This window comes from Lactuca saligna, chromosome 4, assembly GCF_052625555.1.
Source record: "Lactuca saligna cultivar CGN05327 chromosome 4, ASM5262555v1, whole genome shotgun sequence".
In the NCBI taxonomy this organism is placed as follows: Eukaryota; Viridiplantae; Streptophyta; class Magnoliopsida; order Asterales; family Asteraceae; genus Lactuca; species Lactuca saligna.
In genome coordinates, this window is record NC_136420.1 from 295,277,121 (window position 1) to 295,294,096 (window position 16,976).

Here is a 16,976-nt window from a genome sequence, read left to right on the forward strand (position 1 = left end):
ATTGTCCTCGACAATTGCTTAATCCTTTTAGTCATATCCAATTCTAGACCTTTTCCCTTCTTAATGCCCCAGGCATTTTGAAAATTTTAGAAAGGATGAATATAGCACATGCAATCGATCCTATATCCGAAACATATGGGACACGATTCATGATGTCTCACATAAAGACTAAACCAGTCTTTTGCTATAATATTTCCATTTCAATTTGCCAAGTTCTCATAATTCAGATTATGAAAAGGGATGCCGTAATCATAATTGAATTTTAGAACATAAATAATGCACCCATATATTAGAATTTTCTTATGTTGAGCCATTCCAACATAACATTCATATATATACTTGACTAAATACGATTCCTCTCCCTTAATTATAGCAAAACAACTTTTTCCCACTTGAAACCTTTTGTATTCTATAATTAACATTGCTAACTTTCAACCTTTATCATAATTATCATGCTCCCACTAACATGATGATTATTAGCATAACACTTATGCTCCCACTAGCTTTGACATGTACTCAGAAATCAGGTGACTTTCTTACCAAAGTTTAGATTTCTGATACTAGATTGTTTTGATAAAACTTTATCAAAATCGTACACCTCTCTTAAATAGCTCACATGTGTGTCTAAACAATTTTAGAACTATGAAAAGGGATACCGTAATCATAGTCTCAATTGTTGAGACCTTTTCCACTTCTCACAAGTCCATGTTAGTGTACCGGTTAACCACACACGCTCCACTAACGACTTTGAGAATGCAAATATCACGATTGCTATCTAGCTAAAATCTACTTAGTGAAAGTGTTTCCTCACCATCATTTTCATGTATCGGAGAGAAACCTTATGACACTTAGATTTAATGGTGTATGTGTTCTTATCCATGTGAATTGTCAAAACCATAGTCACAAGACAAGGATAATGACAAATCCAAACTCACATGGACTGACCACAATCTTAATTTCTTGCCATCTGGTAGCTCAAGGGCCTACCATTGCTTCCAAGTTGTGGTGCAACCAATTGACAACTCTAAGAACTCATATGCAAAGCCAATTTTAACTGGAATGGGCACAAAATATGTCAACACGATAGGTTGTAAACCTCAAGTCGTGTGCTAGTGAAGAACTTCAGGTTTTATTCTTGATTAGTTCTTGAGACTTTCAAGACCTTTAAGACTCCCACTGTCCTCTTGTCATATAAGACTCCCTTGTCAAACATCCAAGAGATAGTGTGGATTCTAATCAAGACAAACACTTCACACAATTGGCCATAGTTGGTCTTTGTTTTATCCAAAACATCACAACTTGCCGATTTTAAATGTACAAGAGTAGAAAACTTTTACTCTTACATTTGAAAAGTGTTTTTAAACCTTGTTTAAGACATGTCACTCAAGTTACAATCTTGGAGTATGACTCTAAGAATTGTTTTGGAATGAAATATGACTCATTGATTTAACCACTTCAACAATTCATAAATCCTCTTCTTAGCTATCAGAATGAACTTAGAGGATGAATTGCGATAAGGTCTCTACATCATTAAGATGATCATATAACATGATACTAAAGTACTCTCCCATCTTTTCAGATTTGAGAAACTTTTATCCTTCTGCATAATTTGATTCTTCTTATTCGCTCTGCCATACATTGAAACCTTTTCCAATGTCTCTGAATTACACTTAAGCTTGTAATTATAACCATATTTACAGAGCTATAGTAAAGACAAAATTACAAAAATGGTCCTTATGGTTTGCTAAAAGTCACAAAGTCAGTCCCTGCTAATTTTTTTTGATGAACACGGTCCCTGTGGTTTCCAAAACTTGCATCAATGGCCCTTTTTGCTGACGTCGTTACTGTTCATCTGTTAGTGTAAGGGTATTTTGGTATTTTCAAGTAGCAGGGACTGGGTTTGTGACTATGGGTAAACCATAGGGACCATTTATGTATTTTTTTTTTTCTATATTTTATGTTTATGAGTTTGTGACTTTTCCACCCATTTACTTTTTAAAATATCACTTTGAACCCTTCACTTTGAACTTTGAAAAATGTTACTTTCACCCTTCTATTTTCTAAATTTTCGTGTTTAACCCCGTATTATATATAATTTGTTTTTTATTAATAACTTTTGTTCACTAACCTAAAAAAACTATTTTTACGTGTTTATTTTCGTATATTTGTCGGTATAATTCAAGGTGATCAACGTTTGGATTATAATTTAGAACTTTCTTACGTTATTTTTTTTAAAGTGGCATGTTTTTTTTATATAAAATTGTCGGTTTAAATTCGAGCTTATTTTTCGCCGTAGTTTTTTTTTTTTTTTTGAACTTTATGTACGTTTCCTACGTATGAGACAGATCATATATAATAACTTTCGTTTGTTAATTTTAAAAAATATATTATATTCGAGATTGTCTATGTTTTGATATATTTTTTATACATTTTGTGTTTAATTTTATATACATTCCTACGTATCATTCGGGTCATATATAATAACTTTCGTTTGTTAGTTAAAAAAATGTAGTACATTTGAGTTTATCTATGTTTCGCCCTAACTTTTGTTTCATGTTTTTTACATATCAATATAGATTCGAGTTCGTCTATATTTCGACGTAATTTTTTTATGGTTCGTGCTTATTTTTATGTACGTGTTTTTTTCATTTATGTTTTTTTTACGTCGAAGTGCAACTTTTATGACTATAATCACCAAAATTCAACTTACAAAATTCAAGCTTATAATTACGCTTTTATCTATTATATGTGAACAAACTTATACATAGCAACATACATAAGAATAAGCACCAAAACGTACAAAAAAAATTAAATCAAAACATAAAAAATAAAGAAAAAGCAAAACTCAAATTTATATCAGCACGTGCATAAAAACAAGTAAGATTTTTTTAACTTAACGAACGAAAGTTTAAATAATAAAAAATATATAATATGTGACCCTAATCATAAGTAGGAAACATACATAAAATAAAGCATGAAAATGTTAAAAAAAATGTTTCGCAAAACGTTTTGGTGCTTATTTTATGTATGTTTCTACGTATAAGTTTGTTCACATATAATAGATAAAAGCGTAATTATAAGCTTGAATTTTCTAAGTTGAATTTTGGTGATTATAGTCATAAAAGTTGCATTTCGACGTAAAAAAACATGAATGAAAAAAACGTACATAAAAATAAGCACGAAACATAAAAAAAATTACGTCGAAATATAGACGAACTCGAATCTATATTGATACGTAAAAAACATGAAACAAAAGTTAGGTCGAAACATAGACAAACTCGAATATACTACATTTTTTAAGCTAACAAACGAAAGTTATTATATATGACGCAAATGATACGTAGTAATGTATATAAAATTAAGCACAAAATGTATACAAAATACATCAAAACATAGACAATCTCGAATATAATATATTTTTTAAAATCAACAAACGAAAGTTATTATATATGATCCGTTTCATATGTAGGAAACGTACATAAAGTTTATTAAGGAAAAAAAAAAAAAAAAAAAAAAACTATGTTGAAAAATAAGCTCGAATTTAAACCGACAATTTTATAAAAAAAACCATGTAACTTTAAAAAAATAACGAAAGAAAGTTCTAAATTATAATCGAAACGTTGATCACCTTGAATTATACCGACAAATATATGAAAATAAACACGTAAAAATAGTTTTTTTAGGTTAGCGAACAAAAGTTATTAATAAAAAACAAATTATATATAATGCGGGGTTAAACACGAAAATTTAGAAAATAGAGGGGTGAAAGTAACATTTTTCAAAGTTCAAAGTGAAAGGTTCAAAGTGATATTTTAAAAAGTAAATGGGTGGAAAAGTCACAAACTCATAAACATAAAACATAGAAAAAAAATACATAAATGGTCCCTATGGTTTACCCATAGTCACAAACTCAGTCCTTGCTACTTGAAAAGACCAAAATACCCTTACACTAACGGATGAACAGTAACGGCGTCAACAAAAAGGGCCATTGATGCAAGTTTTGGAAATCACAGGGACCATGTTCATCAAAAAAAATTAGCAAGGACTGACTTTGTGGTTTTTGGCAAACCATAGAGACCATTTTTGTAATTTTGTCTATAGTAAATTTTGAAGAATAATCTTATCGATCTTTTGTGGTGAACTTTGGCCAGTGCACAAGAGTGTGTACTCGATCCCTTAGTCTTTCACTTGACTTACATATAAATGTGAACAAGGAACTAGTCTTAATTTTCCAAAGATGAAAAATTCTCATTCATCATGCTATACAACTTGCATGATTCCAAGTTTCGATCCAATTGAAACTTGGGTGATGAGGATCTTTCCTTATTCGGTAAATTTAGACACTACCACAAATGAAAGAATCAAATTCATATTTCCAATATTGCTTTCAATGGAATCATATAAACAACACTTCTTTTCCACAAATGCCATTGTAAGGATATTTTAAAATATATAAAATTAAAAAATTTTCCTTTTATTTTAAAACTTTGCAGAAAAACTACCTTTACAATCCAAAAGAACAAGAAAACTATGTTGTTATCTGTTCCTAAGCAACATATCATAACTCCTAAGAAGTAGCTCAAGAATCTGATCTTCAAACTATGTGATAGAAATCCATCTACGTGATCACATTCGGGATATTCTTTCTTTAAGTTTCTTCACTTTTCTTTGATTCCTAAATCATCAACATGTGACCCACTTACATCATGTATCAAGAATCTCAGGATAGAAACTTAACACAGTTAGATAGTGGACTTTACCTGAAATCAAGTCAAACTTATTGACTTTACCAGCCTTATGATCTTTCTGGTAAATTTGACAGCTTCGCAACCAAGCCCCTTCCTTTGGCAATGGACCCTTGATAATGGGACTATCTCAGACTTAGCCTCTTTCTTTACCATTTGGTCAACCGAGTTAACTATGGCCGAACCCTTTCCATTAAGAAGAGAGAGCTTTACTGGATATCCAATATCAATATCCATAAAGTTTTAGGAAGTTTATCTTAGCAGATAGATAAGATCATTAAGGGTCTTGTCATAGTATATTTCATAAGTGTCCCAAAGGAACTCACTATGTGACTTAGAAAGTAATTAAGCTACCAACTTTCTCAAGACTTTAACACCCAACTCTCCCGGCTTGTCAATATGTGACTACATCTCCAAGATGTGACGACACATAGACCTTTACTTGCCAGTAGGGCTTGAGTGACCTTAAACTTTTCAAGAACTTGTGGCTTAGGGAGAATAATTAGAGGAGGTGAAAGAAGTATGATTTCCATGGGACATCATCTTCATTTAGGAAAGCTTGTTTCAAGAGATTTTGGGAAGATCACAAATGTTTAAACCAGACATCTTTTGGGAGATATTCAAGATAGTTGATCTAAAGTCCTTAATATGACACCCAATATGAAATATTAAGGCTAGGACCCAACAAACTATTTTATAACTTAGAAGAGAGATGTCGTAATCCAAGCTATAAAATATTTGAAGGTAGGTGAACGATGATTCACCAATTTCCACCAAGATAAACAAAATGTATTATTAGGTTTTAATTGGATTTGAAACTCCTAGATCTTTTGAGATTCATTGAACTCTTCAATGGCATGTTTCAATCTCAAGTGTGCCCTTCAGGTTTTGTGATTGTGATGCCGAGGATCACAAAACAAGGTATGAAGTAACCATGCAAATTACTTGGTACCCTTAAGTGTTTACCCCTCAATCGATGTGCCGGTTAACCACACACGCTTCATCGATACTATGATAAACATTAAGTTACCCTTTGCCTACCTTGTCAAATACAAGTTAGTGTGCCGGTTAACCACACACGCTCCACTAACCGACATAAACAAAGTGCAAAGTGTAATTTCGTGGATTAGCACCTTATTCACATTTTCCTAAGTAACTAAGATTGGGTATTTATAAATGGTTTAGTTACTTAGTATTTATCATTAATACTTTTAATGAAGGGAGAATTCTAATCCTTGTCCTACCCATTCGGCTAATGACTCTCCACCGGTTAAGGAAGCGGTGGGTGAGAGTGGACACCGATTAAACTGCCATTTTATAGGTAGTAACCTTATACCCCCTCATAGACCAGCTTCGTGAATGAGGCCTACTAACGGTAAGACTGACTTTACTCTTATATATATATATATATATATATATATATATATATATATATATATATATATATATATATATTATTAACTTATAATATTATAAAGTATAAGGGTTGAATTTTAACTCTTTAAAATTCTAAGGGCTTAACTTGGAATTAAAGTATTCATAAGAGAAAACTTTTTCAAATTCCAAAACTTGAGGGAAAGTTTTGAAAATATTCAAAACTAATTAATTCAATAACTTATGAGTTTAAAGTAGTTTTAATTAAAAAACTCTTCAAGTTCCATAACTTGAGGATAAGTTATGGAAGACTTTAAACTAATTAATAAAAAAAAATAACTTTTTTTATTGTAACTTATGGAACTAATTAGGATACACTTTTTTTATTATTTAATGAAGAGACTCTTGAACTCATAAAACCATTTAATTAGAACTATACTCTTCATTTTGTAACATTTGCCAACTTTTATGAGTTTTATGATTCTTAAATGTGACTTTTCATATAACTTGAGGACAAGTTACAAAAACACACTTTGGAATCAACTCTTAGATTAAAATGTATTGAAATTAACTATTTCACAAAACTTTTCTATTAATCTAAGAACAAGATAATTCAAATCATCAATCTTCAAGAAATTAGCATGAACATACAAAATAATACAAATCTTGAAACTATGATAATTATCATAGAAGTTGGATTAGCATGAACATTACCACATTAAAAACAAGTTTATAAGTCCAAAAACATCTTAGGGTAATGTTCCTAGTCCAATTCCACCGAAAACAATCGAATATATGCTGTCAGGGGGTCCAACTTGTCGAGTGCAAGAACCAACTCGATGAGTTGGATGCATTTTGCCTTGGACTCGGCGAGTCTGCTGTGCAGACAGCATCAAAACTCGATTTTTTCAGCTACTTTTTCTAGTATAACAAGAAAACAAGCCTAGACTCTGATACCACTGTTGGGTTATGAGTATTCTAACACTACTAAGTGTACATGCAACCCTAAATACCTTGGATCTATGTTTTCTCTATTATACATGCACTTATGAATATCCAACGTATTATCCTAATCTAGCATACAAAATAATGAATATAACAATATAGAATACATACCTCTTTGATGTAAAATGTCTTCATGAAGCTTGACTGCCTAGTGCCTCAAGTGTAACACCTCAAATGGTTCACACAACACGAAATACACTTGGAATAACTTGAGAGAAACTTGAACACTCATAAAATCGGCTAGCCCTTTCTTATTATTCATAGTGGCCGATTTTTCCCAAAGAATATGATCTTATATAGTTGTTACAATTAGGGTAAATCATAATTGCCATGGCCTTCCATTTCCTTGGATCCATGGGTTTAAATACACCATGGAGCATCCGTGGCCCATCATATGGGTTTTAGCCCAACTTGATTATCCATGAAGCATTAGCCCACTATACAAGTATGGATGATTTACACAATCAACCCATATATTTAATTAGTCTTCTTTTGATCACTTAATTCATTCTAGATTAATTCTTGATCAATACTAATTAAATAATCCTATTAATATATTAGAACTTATAACATATTAATCAACCTTAAGTGTTATTTCTCTCATTATAGTCTATCCAAGTGCATGATGCCATGCAACCCAAATGGACCATGTCGGGTCGGGTCAAGTCTTACCCATTATAGTTATGGACTTAGACATTAATATAATAGTATCTTCATTGTAGATGTATCAAATCGAATTCCCTTTTCTGTTTTGAGTGAGATTGGTGATTTTAGGGTTTTCTACACCTTCCTACGGCTTGTAGTGATAAGTATAGGTCCATTTGTGTGAGAGATCCTAGATCAAGACCCATACAGGCCCATAGGGCCTTATTTTGTAGGCTTTATGTTGGTTCATTGAGAGAATGAGACTTTGATGCCATTCTTGGAGCCATTTCTCCAAGGAAAGCCTTGTGAGCATTTCATGTATGTCAAGCCTCGACCTTTACATGAATATTGGTCGTAGGGAAGCCAGATGTAACCTCAAAGGGTTAGATCTGTGTTGAAATGGGAGTAACTCGTCGAGTCCATGGGGAGACTCGACGAGTCGAGTCGGGTTGCCCCGCGATAGCAATCCAGTGGAAACCCATCGAGTGGAAGGTTCACTCGACGAGTCGAGTGAGGCCTTGGAAGAGTCAGAAGACACGCATTGACTAGCCGAGTCACCCTTGTGTACTCGACGAGTCTGGTCAGATTTGACGTTAACTTGAGTTGAATTTTGTTGAATTTTTGCGTTTAATCAACAATTGGTCATGTGGACCACTTGAAGGGTAAACTGGTCTTTTAGACTTCTTAGAGGACATTGAAGGAATTAGTCAAGCCTGGAGAGCCGTTATTGATTGAGATAATTATTTATGTGTTTAGGCAGACGCCAGATCAGTGTATACGCATGCGATATTACCAGAGACATCGTAGGTGAGTCTTCTCACTATACTTTACCTTGAGTGGTAACCAAAGTTATGTGACAAAGTATCTTTAAGCTATTTATGTGATGTGTTGCAATGCATTATTTCTCTGTGATTTATGTTGTGGGTATTCCCAAGTTTAAAGAGTTAGGACCAGAGGGTCCACAGAGTTAGGACCAGAGGTCCCACCGAGTTATAGCCTCGAGTAGCTAGTATGTGTTATATGTGGTATTTTGGGGAACTCACTAAGCTTCGTGCTTATAGTGTTTTGTTCTATGTGATTCAGATTTTATCAGGATCATAGGACGACCTTGGCTCGATTGTACACACCAGAGGAAGAGTTATGTTTTTGAGGACCCTGGGTTATTCTTTGATTGAATATGGAATTCCATTTTGTAATCTAACAAAAATGAGATTTATGCAAAAAGTGTTTTATGAATTTAGTGGTTTTAAATGAAATTTTAGTTTTGAAAAATTACGGTGTTACAAGTTGGTATCAGAGCCTTGGTTTCAGGGATTCGGATGCACCTTCGGGTAAATCTAGACTCAAACTGAGGAATTGAGAAAAAATTTCAAAGAAATGATTTTTCTAAAGCGAATAAGAGTTCAAAGAGAAAACGAGAAAGAGCAGTGTGTACAATCAGCTAGAGCCCGAACGGTGATTTCCCAAAATACCCTTACTTTTGTGTTATGAGATAATTATGATACATTTTATGAGATATTATGCATGCTAGAGACAGGCTAGGTATTTCATATCTTAGGAGAAGAGTGGCCTGATTTGTGATGCCTTAGCCTTGGAGTTGCTATTGTACGTGATGTGCTTTTGAGTATGAGATGAGTGAGAGTAATCTGCAGGAATCCTTTAGGGGATTCAAGTAGATGAGTAATCTAGAAGAGGTATCTATATGAGAATATGAGGAGTATGCCGAGAGGGTAGCCAGAGGCCATGTGGGGCGAAGATGTTAGAGTTCGGTGATATCCTTCGAGTATGAGGAAAGCGAGTGGATAATAACCTAAGAAGGTTTTACGTGCTGAAGGAGATGCTTTGATGCCCGAATGCTGCTTGCTTAGTGCTTTGTGTAGCTCTCGATGATGGGAGTCAGCTACTAAGTGAATATAACGATATTCAGGAGGTAGATGGCTGGCATCATTAGGAGTTCTTCAGCAGCTGATGGCGAAGAAGTGGTAGAACCAAGGAGGAGTTTAGCTAGTAAGCTTAGCCAGATGAGTGTGCTGGCAGAGTATAGCATTTCGCTGAGGAGAGAGCATGCGTGATGGAATTAGTGAACGAGGAGGTTGAGCAGCTACTTAGGAGCTCTGGGATGGTCCGTGCGGAAAGTATGGGTAGATATGGCAGGTAGTATACGCCCGTACTACTGAAAGCCAAGGACCCATACTTGATATAGGGAGTATCCTGGAGGTTCTAAGTAGCAGATTGAGGAGTGATGTTATGGCTCGAGTAACATACATCATAGCAGATTGAGGAGTGATGTTATGGTTCGAGTACCATACATCGTAGAGGATTGAGGAGTGATGTTATGGTTCGAGTACCATACAACGTAGCAGATTGAGGAGTGATGTTATGGTTCGAGTACCATACATCGTAGCAGATTGAGGAGTGATGTCATGGTTCAAATACCATACATCGTAGCAAATTGAGGAGTGATGTCATGGTTCGAATACCATGCATCATTGCAGATTGAGAAGTGATGTCGTGGGCTGAGTACCATGGGTCGTAGCAAATGATGCTTGTGGTTCTTCGGTTATCCGGTCATGATTGATTAGGAGGAGATTAGATGCGATGGGATTTTAGGCCTGAGGGCCATGATTGAGTCCGAAGAGGCATCCCTTGTGAGGGAGGTCGAGAGAATATCAAAGTATTTTGGGGAAATGTCAGATATTTTCGCAAGACTCGAGGATAAGTAGTGATGGCTTATTGAGGGGGGGGGGATTGCGGCCTAAGCTGAGCAATCTGCCGATCGAGAAGATGCCACCTTCTGTGACCTGAGTGGTGCTATTTATGTTTCTTACGGGAAACATGAAAGGTGTAAGGTTTCAGTTTTTGGTTTAGGAAAAAACCCTGCAGGTTGACATTGATGACGACCTTCTGCCAGAGTATTTGGTAGCATGTCGGCCACGAGGTAAGGATATATCATCAGTATGTGGTCGGATGGGACTGAGATGGTCAATGACCATGTTGCACCCTATTTGAGTATAGTAGGGCGTATGGTATCGGTATCAGTGGGTAATCCAGACAAGTATATCAGGTGGTGGTTCTTCTGTCTAAGATGGTATGGAGTATGGGAATGGAGTCCTTGTTCTGGTGACGAACCATGTGATGGAAAGTTGGTTGGGAAGTAGAGGCCGAAGAGTGTGATGATTTATTGATCCAGTCCTACAGTCAGGGATATTACTGGACGGTTGAGATGTTCATTATTGGGATGGTTTGAGACTTGAACGACTAGATACAGTCGTGATGGGAAGTTCCTGGGGAGCTCATCGCAGATTTAGAGTATTTGAGGTTGCTTGATCTCTTTAATGGAGGTCGTCGGGCATTGCATAGCACTAACTAAGAGTAGGTGCGAGGTCGATAATGGAAATAGTCTGTGGGATGGATGGTTTGTGTGCCAATTGGTGATGGTTCAGGACCTAAGTGGAGAAGAACCAGTATCTTATTGAAGCGAGCATAGATGTGTTAAAATAGTGGTTAGGAAGTGGGATTTAGAGACCTACGGTGTGGATACATGAGACCAAGGTTATTGGTGATCGAGGAGAGGTGCAGAGCGAGATAATGCATGTCGTAAGTGTGTGAGAAAGAATGAGTGTCTCCACGGCAGGTGGCTAATGGTCAGGAACCTGGTAATGGCCAGGGCCGTTCTAAGTGGAAGGCTCGTAAGGATTGTATCCGCAGTTGAGAACTTCTGAGTCAAAGTATGGATTATGTATGCCCTTTGAGGTAGATAGAAGATGATCGAGCAGCCAACTTACAGGTCGTTATGTGTTTTCTTGTAAGGGTTTGAACAGTAAAGCGAAGAATTTCGGAAGATCATCAGCGTGTTCTGAAGAGTTAGCGATTTCTCTGTGTTCTAATGGAGTGTTTGGATACACCAAAGTTGTGTGTTGGGTAAAATGAAGAATTAGTCATGAGGTTCAGAAGGAATGTATTGTTGTATCTGCATGATGTTGAGAGTAGGAGATCAGTGGTTGAGGCAAGACATTGTGATGTTCTGTAATAGTGTTATGAGGAATCCGAGTATAATGCCCGAACTGCCGAATTAATTTCTTGTGTTCATGTATGCAAGTAGTGCATAGAGTATCTGTGTTTCCAGTGGGAGCCTTCAGGTATTGTCGTCAGAGGTAGGTTGTTGTGATGCTACGGGGAGCCGTAGTACTCACAGTCAGAGGGAGGTTGTTGTGATGCTACGGGGAGCCGTAGTACTCATTAGTCAGAGGTAGTTTGTTGTGATGCTACGGGGAGCCATAGCACTCAGTATTCAGACGGAGGATGTTGTGATGGTACCGGGAGTTGTAGTACTCACTAGTCATAGGGTGGTTGTTGTGATGCTACGGGGAGCCGTAGTACTCACTAGTCAGAGGGAGGTTGTTGTGATGCTACGGGGACCCGTAGTACTCACTACATAGAGGTAGGTTGTTGAGATGCTACAAGGCGCCATAGTACTCACTAGTCAGAGGGAGGTTGTTGTGATGCTATGTGGAGCCGTAGTACTCACTACTTAGAGGGAGGTTGTTGTGATGCTACGAGGAGCTGTAGTGCTCACTAGTCAAAGGGAGGTTGTTGTGATGTTACGAGGAGACGTAGTACTCACTAGTCAGAGGAACATTCTTGTAATGCTACGAGGAGGCGTAGTACCCACTAGTCAGAGTGTGTTGTGATGCTGCGGGGAGTCGTAGTACTCGTTAACTAGAGGGAGGTGGTTGCAATGCTGCACAGAGCCGTAGTATTCTCTAGTCTGTGAGAGGTAGTTATGAGGGAGTGCTCTTTGATCAGAGTGACGCAGAAAGGTTTTAGGCTTGGGTAGCACTAATGGTTGAGTTTTGGGAGCATGGTGGTTGAACTAGGGGCGAGATTGGGGTCTTTGTCTCTGTCGGGAATCATTAATTTTGATTGCGTTGTGTTTATCGCAACATGAGGGAATTGGAAAAGTTATATTAGTGCAGGGTGCAGGTTGAGCCATAAGATGAGTGTTTCTTTGGGTTGCGAGGTTCCGAATTTGGCACATACCAAATTCTCGAGTTGATTTTGGCATTGATGGTATGTGGGTGAGCGAGATGAGATTCTAGAATTCTGAGGTGAATTCTGGGATGAAGAGAATTGTTGTCATTGGATGTCCTAAACCTTTATAGGTCAGCCCTCGAGTGCGGGAGATATTGCGATATGCATGGAGCTATGTGCAGTAGATATTAGAAGTCGGGGTTGAGTCGATCGTCGGTTGGATTGTAGTGTTCGTTTGAGGTAAAGAGGATTTCGTGACTTGAGTGTCACTAGGCCGAGATAGTCGACATGAGAAGGAACTTAGTAAGTCATGTTGGATCATGTTATGGTGATGTCTGAGGACACATCCGAGCAAGTGTGGTTATTTCTTTTGTGTCCGAGGGCGGAGTGGTGAGGATTCTTTGTTCGGATGGTTTCTGATAGTAGTTTAGTAGATGTGACCGAGTGGAGTGTGAACCCATTTATCTCATGGAGCGTGATTTCGATGATTGAGCATGAATGATTTGAGGGAGCGATAGTCGGTGGTTGAATGTGGTCCTACGAGAATCAGAGAGCCAGTGAGTAATTAGGGTTGATATTCGAGGAGCGAATATCATGGTGATCGCTCGAGTCGGTAGTCTGGCGGGGGGTCAGACCACTAGAGTTCCGGGCATTGTGAAGAAGTATTTTAACGGTGAAAGAGAGTTGGTTTAAACTCTGGTTTTGGAAGTTCTAATTTGCTTCGGGTGTCCACAGAGAAAGATATCGATGTAGTATAAAGATCATTTCGGTAGTTCCATTCGGGTTGATAATTTCAATCTATAAGTGGCTAAGTAGTGATTTCGAGGGAGAAATCTATGTCAAGGGGGGAGAATTGTAACATCCGAATATCTAGGCATGGAAATTTGAGTATTTTATTATGGGATATGAAGAGACTCGATGAGTTGATGCCTCAACTCGTCGAGTAGGATCGCGACTTGGTGATCTGTTTAATGAAGGGACTCGATGAGTCGGGCATCTGGACTCGCCTAGTCAGTGTTGTTAAGGAAAACCCTAATTGTCCAGGTTTGAGACCTATTTAAAGGACCTTATGTCCCTCTTGTGCAGCTACCAGTCCAGAGAGAGATACCCTAGAGAGCTGGAGAGAAGAGTGAGAGAGATAAATCCATTTTAAGCATTCTTGGTGTGATTTTTCAAGGGAGAAGTCATTTCCAGCAAAGGGAGGTCAAGGGTGTTGCTGAATCAGAGTTCCTTAGCTCATATCTTAATTGTGATGAGTATAAAGCCCTTTTCTGTTTTGAGTGAGATTGGTGATTTTATGGTTTTCTACACCTTCCTACGGCTTGTAGTGATGAGTATAGGGTCCCTTTGTATGAGAGATCCCAGATCAAGACCCATAGAGGTCAATAGGGCGTTATTTTGTAGGCTTTATGTTGGTTCATTGAGAGAATGAGACTTTGATGGCATTCTTGGAGCCATTTTTCCTTGGAAAGCCTTGTGAGCTTTGCATGTATGACAAGCCTCGACCTTTACATGATTATTGGTCGTAGGGAAGCCAGATCTACGGATTAAAGGAACAGATCTGACCTCAGAGGGTCAGAACTATTTTGACATGGGAGCAACTCGCCGAGTCCATGGGGAGACTCGACGAGTCGATTTGGGTTGCCCCACGATACAAATCCAATGGAAACCCTTCGAGTGGAAGGTTCACTCAACGAGTCCAGTGAGGCCTTGGAAGACTCAGAAGACACGCATGGACTCGCCGAGTCACCCTTGTGTACTTGACGAGTCTGGTCAGAGTTGACCGTTGACTTGAGTTGACTTTTGTTGACTTTTAGGGTTTGTTCAACAATTGTTCATGTGGACCATTTGAAGGGTAAAATGTTCTTTTATCCTTCTCGTAGGACATGGAAAGGATTAGTCTAGCTTGGAGAGCCGTTATTGATTGAGATAATTGTTTATGTGTTTAGTCAGAGGCTAGATCAGTGTATACGCATGTGAGATTACCAGAGACATCTGAGGTGAGTCTTCTCACTATACTTTACTTTGAGTGGTAACCAGAATTATGTAACAGAGTATCTTGTATGCTATTTATGTGATGTGTTGCACTGCATTATTTCTCTATGATTTATGCTATGGGTATTTCAGAGTTTACAGAGTTAGGACCAGAAGGTCCACAGAGTAAGGACCAGAGGGTCCACAGAGTTAGAACCAGAGGGTCCATAGAGTTAGGACCAGAGGGTCCACAGAGTTAGGGCCAGAGGGCCCACAGAGTTATAACCTCGAGTGGCTAGTATGTGTTATATGTTGTATATTGAGGAACTCACTAAGCTTCGTGCTTACAATGTTTTGTGCTATGTGTTTCATGTTTTCTCAGGATCATGGGACGGCACCGGCTCGATTGTACACACACCAGAGGAAGGGTTATGTTTTTTGACGATCCTGGATTATTCTTTGATTGAATATGGAATTCCATTTTGTAATCTAACAAAAATGAGATTTTTGCAAAAAGTCTTTTATGAATTTAGCAGTTTTAAATGAAATTTTAGTTTTGAAAAATTACGGTGTTACACAAAAATTGAGGGAAAGTTTTGAACAATTCAAAAACTTTTTGATTTTCATAACTTATGAGTTTAATAAAGGTCTTAAAAAATTTAATGAAGAGACTCTTGAACATCCAATAACTTAAGGGAAACTTTTGGGGTCCATAAAACTATTTATGAGAAAGACTCTTTAATTATGGATCATTAAAAGAAATGACTTTTAGTAATCCATAACTTGTCGACAAATTATGGACTCCATTAAAAACATTTAGATCAAGAATTAACTAACAAACAATTTGCAAATAATTCCTATGATGTACTAAAACTCATAAGTGTATGAACAATAATGTCAACAATTTTAAGAACCATATAAACACGTATAAACTTGAAATTTTGATAATCACCTTAAAATTGTTTACCATAATCATTGCCACATCAAAAACAACTTTTATAACTCCAAAACTGTTTAAGGTAATGATTCTAGACCAATTCCAACACAAAAACTCGAAAATCTGCACTCAGGCCTGCCAACTCATCGAGTGCATGAACTGACTCATCGAGTTGGTTAAATATATGCATTGACTCGTCGAGTTTCAAGAGGGACTCAACAAGTCGACTGGGAAGAGTGCAGAAATTCAACATTTTTCAGCAATTTGCGTCATGTATAAAGAACACAAGCCTAGACTCTGATACCACTAATGTAAGGTTCCAAATCTAGGATCTGAATCAGTGATCAAATGATATTGCAATCAATTCAGAGTGTAGAAGGAGTAGAATAATTAAAAGAAGCATGCAAACATTTATATCACATAAACTTCAAATACACCTTGGAAAACACACACATACATCATGCAGACACTAACATAGACACCTACTATTTATGTCACCCCAGCACCACACAAGTGTACAGCCACACATGCGTGTGCAGCAGTACACAGGGTGTACGACCACACACAGCCATACAAAAGATACAACCACCACCACTAACCCCAAGACCCAAACAAGACCATTACAAGATAGATGCCTAGCCCAAACCACTATATTATGACATATCAATCTCCCCCTTGGCTTCTGGCTAGCATAGACATGGTCTTCAATCACTTGGTTTCTCTAACAGCCTCATGTCAGATTTTCCGATAGATCCCATCCAAAGTTTTTCATTGATGATTGTGGCAACCATTCCTGTGAATTCTGTGACAACCTGAAATTTATTCAGTCACCGTAACCCATTTCCGTTCAATAAATATATTTAATAATTATTTTTCGTAAACATTTGGGTTAGGAAAATAAATTAATGTTTTTATTTTTAAAGTGTTGAAACGAAATAAAAACACGTGTAACACACTCAAAGTTATTTGGCAAAAAATTTAGTTTACGACTAAGCCGAGTTACGACCATTTAATCGGGTAAAAAATTTTAAACTACGTTTAATGTCAGTATGGGGTGGATCCCCACCTGGCCACAAACTCAAGTCCTATATAAGGGTTGAGTGGCTTTCACTTGAACCTTTTTACACTCCTACAAGCTTTCTCTATCTACTCTCTCTCTCTCTCTCTCTCTCTCTCTACAAGTGGGTTTTGGCTAAGAAACACCTCATTCAAGCTCCAAATCCGTAAGTAATCATTCCTAGCTTGTTGTTTTGCTTTGTATTCAT